Below are 9,829 nucleotides of genomic sequence, written 5' to 3'. Positions count from 1 at the left end.
AAGGCGATGAAGAACAGGAAGGTAACCACACCTCTAGAGACAGACAACCAACAAATGCATGAGCAATCTCCAACTAGACAAGAGAGCACAGCTTACATTTGACAGCAAAAAATAAACTGGCAAAGGAGGAGAGAAAACACAAGGAATAAGTAGGGAGTGCAATCAGTGAGAAGCAGGTGGAACGGGCGAGTAAACTATTACCATGATCAGCGCCTCTCCGTGAACGATCAACGTTCCCATGGAAATGCTGATCATGCGTGCCGGCTCCACCTGTGAGACAGGAGGGAGAGAGAAAAACAAACAACAGTATGAGCCGGTACAAATGCCAGAACAGTGACGGCTCATTTATTCAGAAAATGTTAATCATAAACAAATGCCTAAATATTTGACATTTCAGCATTCATTACTTGTGTCAACTAAATCTACAACCTGAGTCAGAAACAATTCAGATAAAATACACAAAGGCCAGTGTTACATTCTTTCCAATGGGCCGTATAATTATAATAATGATTAGTGATAAATGCTACAATAAGTGGAAAAAGCTTTATCATGTAACTAATATCATAGTGTAGTATCATGTATCAAAGTCAAAACAAATCAAAAACAGATTATGAAGGATGACCTTTAATAGTGACATCAGACAGTATGTAAACATGCAGATGGCAAGACAAATATAGAAATACAGTTGAACAAAATATTTTTATTTAATTGGTTTCACATTTTATGCCATTTGGGCAATTTGTAGATGACAGAGGCAAGTGTTGCTAAAGATGCATTTAAGGCAGGGGTTCTTAAACTATCTCAGCCCCAGCAGTTACGGGTCAGGAGCATTGTCTCTCATCAACAAGGTGTTTCCGTCCACAGAACTGCCGCTCACTGGATGTTTTTTGTTTTTGGCACCATTCGGCATAAATTGTAGAGACTGTTGTGTGTGAAAATCCCAGAAATACTCAAACCAGCCCATCTGGCACAAACAATCATGCCACGGTCCAAATCACTGAGATCAGATTTTTCCCCATTCTGATGGTAGATGTGAACATTAACTAAAGCTACTGACCCACATCTGCATGATTTTATGCATTGTACTGCTGCCACATGATTGGCTATTTAGATAATCGCATGAATAAGTAGGTGTACAGGTGTACCTAATAAAGTGGTCGGTAAGTGTGTGTAAAACACAACAGTAGTTAAACTCCAGGTAAACTTGCATAGGTGTATTCTTCACAAGTTAAAAGTAGCTCTTAACATTCATGCAGACGGGATCATCACAGACGTTTTGTAACATTGTGACCAAATCAGATCATAAACAACACAAAAACAATTCTCTGAGGCCATCAGACGACATTCGGCACTTCAGCTCTGCCTCGGCACATTTAATATTCCCTTCCAACACCACGAATTCCCGTGCTTTGGAGTTTGTGATTAATGAGGCATACTGTATGATCCGACCCCTAAGAACTGCCTTAAGTGCCTCCCAAGCCACGCCCACTGTCAGTGTTGCTCTAGGGGGTTTACACACTTTTGCTTCCTATGATCAAGGACATGAGTCCATCAAAAGATTAAAGTCTCCTCCCAATATTATATCATGAGGGGTGCCAGCAGCTTGCAACATTTCTTCAAGCCCTGATCATCAGCGTTAGGTGCATAAATATTAGCCAAAATCAACCTTTGCCCCAGAATTTCTCCTAAAACAATAATTACTTTTCCTAATTTATCTTTAATCTAACTTCTAAATGAGAGATGTGTATGGTGTTGTATAATATTGAAAATGCAATTAGCCTCCCTTCCTTGTTTGTTCCAAAAGATACATGAAACTATGAGTGAACTACTGTAAAATACATTGTACATTTAAACATTTGTATACCATGGTTACCCATTAGAGTTGTATGTATTAAATAAGTTAAACATGGATTAATTATATACAGTTAAAAACCAGAGTGAACAGGACATGTCTGAACATGTCCAACAGATACAAAATATTGTCTAGAACAGTGTGTTAGATTTATGACCCAGGTGCAAGGAAATGGTTGCAGAGTTTGAACCAGTGCCAGGCTTGGACTGCACAGCTTTGAACTCAAGGTCAATGAGAAACAAGAGTTTTTTCCTGTTCAAGTATTTTTTATTAGACAGAGAGAAGAAACATGCATTAAGCTAGAACAACCTATATTACCATGAGCGGAGCATGGTGTTCTGAAGGCGAGGTGATGTAGATGGCAGCAAAGGAAAATTCCCCATCTTCGACACAGAGGCAAGAGCGAAGTCTATTTAAAGGGAATTTGAAGGCGTTTGCAAAGTTACAACTGATGTCATCCATAAAGGAGACATGTGAGGAAGTCCCTGTTCAAGAGATGGCTAACTTGTCTATAAAAGGCAGATGTGGAGATTAGAAGATCAGATGCTGTTGCGTTCAGCGCAGTATCTCCGACGCTGAGGAAATTCCAGCTACAAAGCTTTTGAAAAATACCTTTTGATACATTTTTCGTTTTTGTATTTTTTTTTTAATTACCTACACGTTTTGATTGCTAAGAAAATTGTAATAAAATGATTTTTATTGATTACAAAAAGACTTGCCAACTGAGGCTTTTGTGTTGTAGTGTTTTAAGTTCGTGAGCCAGAACTTACCGCGGAGGAGTCTTCTGACCAGGTTGTATTTTCTTTTAGATGCTTACAATTTAGGCCAGATTTGACTAACTTTACCTAACCTGAGAATAAAAATAAGGTAGAAGGTGTTAGGACAGTAATTGTAAATTGTTATGCACCACAAAACAGTGGTGATGTAGCAGTAGGCTCGTGTACTTGGCTTGCTGGCGTATGGTGATCAGTCGTGGATAAAATATATATAAAATATATCAGTCAAATTTGCCAATTTTTGTGCTGACTTCAGTTCTATATACACATTTACTGGGACTTGGTATTAAACAAAAATCTAATTTTTTGATGTTTTTCTTGGTATTGTTTTATGGGTGTTGCCATTTTGCAATTATCGGCATCAGTTGATAACTTTGTTCGCTTGGCCGATAAACAGAAGTGGTAACTATCCATTGTTTTTGTTTCATATATGAAATTTTGTGTACTAGCAGCCCTTTCTGGACTTCCTTAATAATGTTATTTCTATGTAAAGTCCTCCCTGTAACAATCTTTTATCTTTTTTCTGAAATCTCTTGTCTTAATATATATGACAGACCATTTCCTTTTTTTTATCTTTTGTTTGTGTGAGCTGTGTAATTGCCTAATTCATAACACTGTCACAAAAATGTATTGTTTGATTTGTATGAAATATAAAAATTTAAATTAAAACATTAAAATAAAGAAATGTTTTGTACATGCTGTCGTTAAATTGTATTATATAACACCGGCATTTATATCGGCCACTGAAAACTCCGTATCAATCGACCACTAGCTGTGACTTCTTTTTACATGTTTATATAGAGTACTTGCTGAGATGAAACTTTTCCGACATGAAGAACAGTGGAATGATTTCACTCCGGAATGAATTCTTTCATGTGTTTTTAGGTTTTCTGACTGAGGGAAACTCTTTTCACAATGTGAGCACTTGTAAGGTTTCTCTCCGGTATGAATTATCTTGTGTTTTTTCAGGTGCTCTGACCAAGTGAAACTCTTTCCACAGTGTGAGCACTTGTATGGTTTCTCTCCAGTATGGATTCTCTCGTGTGTTTTTAGGTGTTCTGACTGAGTGAAACTCTTTCCACAGTGTGAGCACTTGTATGGTTTCTCTCCAGTATGGATTCTCTCGTGTGTTTTTAGGTGTTCTGACCAAGTAAAACTCTTTCCACAGTGTGAGCACTTGTATGGTTTCTCTCCAGTATGGATTCTCTCGTGTGTTTTTAGGTGTTCTGACTGAATGAAACTCTTTCCACAGTGTGAGCACTTGTATGGTTTCGCTCCAGTATTAATTATTTCATGCCGTTTCAAGCTGTTGGCTTTAACAAAGGTCTTCCCACATTCAAAGCACATATGAGCCCCCACACTGCTATGTATTTTCTGGTGCTCTTTCAAATAGAACAGCTGTGCAAAACTCTTTCCACAAAAAGAACACTTGTAAGGCTTCTCATTTGAGTGAATTTTCAGATGGTTTCTTAGGCACTGTGCCAAAACAAATGTTTTCCCACACTTATCACATTCAAATGTTTTTTCTCCAGAGTGACGGTGGAGATGATTCTTGAAATTGCCTGCATCTGCAAAACTTCTCCCACACTGATGACACGTGTAAGGCTTCTCTCCTGTGTGAACTCTTGTGTGGGCATTAAGATGTCCTTTACGTTTAAAACTTTTTCCACACTGATGGCACGTGTAAGATTTCTCTCCAGTATGAACGCTCATGTGTTTATTAAGATCTCTTTTACATGTGAAACATTTTTCTCACTGAAAGCAGGTGAAAGATTTCTTGGCTGCTCTTTGATGTTAATTTGGAGAGAAATTAATTTCAGTCTTTGAGCCACTCAAAGATTTTTCTCCAGTTATGAAATCATGCTGTTCCTCCTCCACTTCATTCAGCTCCTCACATTCCTCTCTCACTTGCATCAGCTCTGAAATGAACACAATAAATTGACAAAAATCAATTCAAGGAGGACACATTTAAATCATCAAATTGAACCCTAATTTAATGGCAGAACACAACAAACATCCAATATTTATGATTTTTGCAGTGCCATCAATTCTGACTGATAACTTCATTTCATGATTTTAGTAATTTAGATTAAATGTGTCACAGTTTGAGGTGGGCGATATGACCAAAGTCTTCTATCACAATATGAGTACTTTTATATCATGATATACATCACAACATAGTAAAAAAAATTGGGGGGGGGGGGGAATCAGTCAAATAAATGTAATATTTTAACTATATTGTAATGCCTATTTTTGAATAATCCAGTTAAGAGGTCTGCATTCCCGCAGAACTCCCACAGCACCCGATTTGATTTCTTGCAGTGCGGGAATTAAATTAAATTAAACTTCCAAGTTGAAAGCGGGAGCGGACGGTACTTCCATGAGATGTGGATGGGAGCAGGCGGTCATAGAAAAGCCTGAAAAATCTGATGTGGAACTCTTTTTTTATTTGATTAAATAATGAATGCAAAAAAAAAAAAAAATAGATAATTTTTTTTATAACATAAAATAAATGTGCACACAGCTTGTGCATTAAAAAATCCAATATTTAGAGCAGGCAAGAAGTCAATGGGGCTTTAGAAGAATGACAGAGCAGAGCGCACTCTGTGTCATCAAAGTTTGTGAAACTCAGACTAGAAAATGCTCAATTTAGTGTTAGGAAACCAACCGCAGACAAGTCAAATTGGCCTTATTTTCACACGTCCTTGATTTCCTTGATGAATTTTCAGGCCTTTGTAAGTTGTTATCCTCATCCACCAGCAACTGTATCTTCTAAGGATCCTTTGCTCATTATCCATGGCCATTCCAGTCCTGTCCATATTGTCTGTCCTAATTGGTCCATCTTCCATCCTGCCACTCAGGAGGACTACTGGGATGTTTTCCTTTAATTGTGCTCGTAGTTGTTAAGCATGTCCCCTGTGTAGGGACCTGTGGCTGAGGTAACTAGCCTGCCCACCCCTGTGCAAACTTTCCTGCTGTCAGCCAGTCTTTCGTGACCATCCTCTAGTCTTCCCTGGACTCCAACTGCCCTATTCACAGTAATCACTGGTTTCTCAGAAAACTAAACAGATGCACAGGTAGCTGTAATAACCTGCCAGGCATTATTGCCTGCCGCACCTCCACCAGTGCCATCAGCCCAGCTGCATAATCATAAGCCGGGGGCCTACTATCCTCAATGTTTCACCCCAATAATCCCAGAACATCTCCTGGTGGTAGGGCAGTGGTCAGGGATGTCTCCCTGTCACCCCCCACAGCTGGACACCGGATCCCTTCCAATGCCTCTCATCCTTGCCTTCCCATCCAGACATCCTTCCTTCATGAATTACTTGCAACCAGAGTTCTATATGTCATAATACCTCGACACAACCATACGTGCCAGCACGTTGGCCAACTGGCACAGAGATGCGTATCTCTCGGTAACTCAGTGCCACCGATTCTGTATGGCATACTACCTCAGTACAAGTCCTCACCACATATCACCCAGGTTCCCTATTCCAGTTTCCTACTTCTGAACCCCCAACTTTTATATATACAGTGCCCTCCACTAATATTGGCACCTTGGCAAATATGAGCAAAGGCGGCTGTAAAAAAATCAAAAAACCTTTTTTGTTTATCCTTTTGATCCTTCATTCAAAATATTCACAAATATCTAACCTTTAATTGAAGTTAATAATTGAAAGGAAAGAAAAATGTAATAATGAAAAACTCAGGGTCAAACGCCACGTCAACCGACCTCCACTACCCAGCATTCTTCTGGCAAATGTCCAGTCTCTGGACAACAAGCTCTGCAAACTTAGGGCATGAATCTCCTACCAACGAGAAACGTGAGACTGCAGCATTATCTGCCTTACAGAAACATGGATGTCTACTGAGGTTCCAGACTCAGCAATCAAGCCTACAGGGTTCTCCGTGCATCACACAGACAGAACTAAAGATCTCTCTGGGAAAAGCAGAGGAGGGGGCGTATGTTTTATGATCAACAATTCATGGTGTGATCGAAGGAACGTACACTCTATCAAGTCTTTTTACTCCCCTGATCTGGAATATCTCACGCTACTATGTCAACCATTCTGGCTACTGAGGGAATTCACGGCAGTCATCATCACATCCATGTACATCCCCCCACAAGCCGACACAGAGCAAGCGCTAAGGGAACTGTATGGGAGTATAAGTGAGCTGGAAACCGTGCACCCTGAGGCCGCGTTCATTGTTACAGGGGACTTTAACAAAGCCAATCTCAGGACAATCTCGCCTAAAAACTACCAACACATCAGATGCAACACACGAGTGGACTGGGTTTTAGATCACTGCTACTCTCCCGCTTATAGGCAGAAACTGAAACAGGAAGCTCCTGCCCTCAGAATGATCCAATGTTGGTCGGACCAATCGGATTCTATGCTACAGGACTGTTTTGATCACGTGGACAGGGAGATGTTCCGGTCCGCCTCTGTTGGCGACATCAAGGTCTACACTGATACCGTAACGTGTTTCATCAGGAATTGCATAGATGATGTTGTGCCGACCAAAACAATAGGGATCTACCCGAACCAGAAACTGTTGATTAATAGCGACGTTCATGCGGCACTTAATGCACGGATCTCCACTTTTAATTCCGGGAACACTGAGGAGTATAAACATGCCAGTTATACTCTCCGCAAAACAAAGCAGCCAAACAACAATACAAAAACAAAGTGGAAGCACAGTTCAACACCACCGATGCGAGAAGTATGTGGCAGGGGATTAACATAATCACAGACTTCAAAGCAACTAATCACTCTGCTGTGAACACCACCACCTCTCTTCCGGATGAGCTAAACACATTTTATGCTCGTTTTGAGGAAAACAACATCTCCTCCACGGAGAGAACTCCCGTGCCCGACACAGCAGAGGTTAGTTCACTTACTGTCTCTGTTGCGGATGTAACCCGATCTCTCAAACGATGAATATTCACAAAGCTGCGGGTCCAGACGGCATTCCGGGCGGCGCTCTCAGAGCATGCGCAGATCAACTAGCGGGTGTTTTAATTGACATTTTCAATCTCTCCCTCTCCCTGTGGTTCCTACATGCTTTAAGACATCCACCATTGTGCCCACATCAAAACAGTCAAAGATAACTTGTCTAAATGACTGGTGTCATGGTGTGACTGTCCTAACTCCCATCATCAGCAAGTGCTTTGAAAAGCTTATCAGACACCACATCTGCTCTGTGCTGCCTGCCTTACTGGACCCACTACAGTTTGCTTACAGAAGCTACCGCTCCACTGATGATGCAGTTGCAGTTACAATACACACTGCTCTTTGCCACTTGGAAAAAAGGAACACATATGTGAGAATGCTGTTTGTAGACTACAGCTCAGCATTCAAAACCATAGTGCCCTCCAAGCTTGACGTGAAACTCCGGGTTCTGGGCTCAAACAGCCTGCTGTGCAGCTGGATCCTGGACTTTCTGTCAGACAGATGGCAGGTGGTCAGAATGGGCAGTAACATCTCACCACTGACCCTCAACACTGGAGCCCCACAGGGCTGTGTTCTCAGCCCACTCCTGTATTCCCTGTACACACATGACTGTGTGACAACACATTGCTCCAATGCCATCAAGTTCGCTGATAATACGACGGTGGTAGGTCTGATGAAGCAGCCTCAGAGAGGTGGTGCACACTCTGACACACTGGTGCCAGGAGCACAATCTCTCCCTCAACGTCAGCAAGACCAAGGAGCTTGTGGTGGACTTCAGTAGAAAAGACAGAGAACAAAGCCCCATCACCAATGGCACACCGGTGGAGAGAGTCAGCAGCTTCAAGTTCCTCAGTGTCCACATCACTGAGGAACTCACATGATTTGTTCGCACTGAGGCCGTTGTTTAGAAGGCTCACCAGCGCCTCTTCTTCCTGAGATGGCTGAGGAAGTTTGGAATGAACCACCACATCCTCACACGGTTCTACACCAGCACTGTAGAGAGCATCCTGACTGGCTGCATCACTGCCTGGTGCGGCAACAGCACCGCCCTCAACCGCAAAGCCCGGCAAAGGGTGGTGAAAACTGCCAGACACATCATCGGTGGTGAGTTTACCTCCATCCATGACATCTATACCAGGCGGTGTGTGAAAAAATCTGAGGATTATCAGAGACTCCTTTCACTTCTACCATCAGGCAGGCGGTATCGCAGCATCAGGACCAGCACCAGCTGACTTCATGACAGCTTCTTCCCCCAAGCAATCAGATTTTTGAACTCTTGATCACTCATGATCAACATATTTCAGCACTGCACTTTATTAATCTCACACTGGACTGTCATAATTATATTTCTCTTAACACCACACTGGCAACTGACTATCAACCAACAGTCTGAATGTCAATACAACACTATACCACCTTACTGCACATTTATATATATATTATTTTTATTGCATACTGTGTATTCTATATTGTGTGTATTATATACTGTACATTGTATATTATTTGTATATTTTGTTGAATAATTTTGTGTATATTAGTTTTGTAAATTGTGTTGTGTAAATAAGATGTTTATTGTAGATTGGTATATGTCTCATCACTGTCATGACTGCTATGTTGCTTGGAACTGCACCCAAGACTTTCACCCACTGTTGCACTTGTGTATATGGTTGAGTGACAATAAAGTGATTTGATTTGATATATGTATAACACTTCAATGAAAAGGAAAAAATAATGTTTTACATTCCAAAGGTTGTAGTTGTTCCAGTGGATAGATTGTCTTACTACAGGTGAGATTTTTTTTACAGTAAATCCAACTGTGTGTACAGTATTCAATTATTAAAAAAAAAAGAAATACCCCAAAAATCATCAAAATTATATTTTCACATTCCAGATTCACTTTATGCTGCTTTAAAAAATATCAAGGAAAAACAAAGGGGGCACATGGTATCTACTAATGTAATAATTATTATATAATTAACCACATCCCTACATATAAAATTGCAGGGAATATTAATCAACTAACAATATGAAAAAGAGAAAAACATTCACTGCTCATTTCTGGAAAACTTAATACTTAACTCAAAATAAGGATGAGAAATTGCTCATTTTAATTTACAGACCTAAAGTCTGATATCATTAAATCAGTAACCTATTAATGTATCAAATCTACAGAAGCCTAATAATCATTCCATGGAGACAACTGAAGAACAATTATGAATTTCACTTTTACCTGTAATATTTACCTG

This window comes from Myxocyprinus asiaticus, chromosome 28 (genome assembly GCF_019703515.2).
Source record: "Myxocyprinus asiaticus isolate MX2 ecotype Aquarium Trade chromosome 28, UBuf_Myxa_2, whole genome shotgun sequence".
Lineage (NCBI taxonomy): Eukaryota > Metazoa > Chordata > Actinopteri > Cypriniformes > Catostomidae > Myxocyprinus > Myxocyprinus asiaticus.
The sequence above is the reverse complement of the archived record's forward strand: the minus strand, read 5'-3'. Positions refer to the sequence as shown.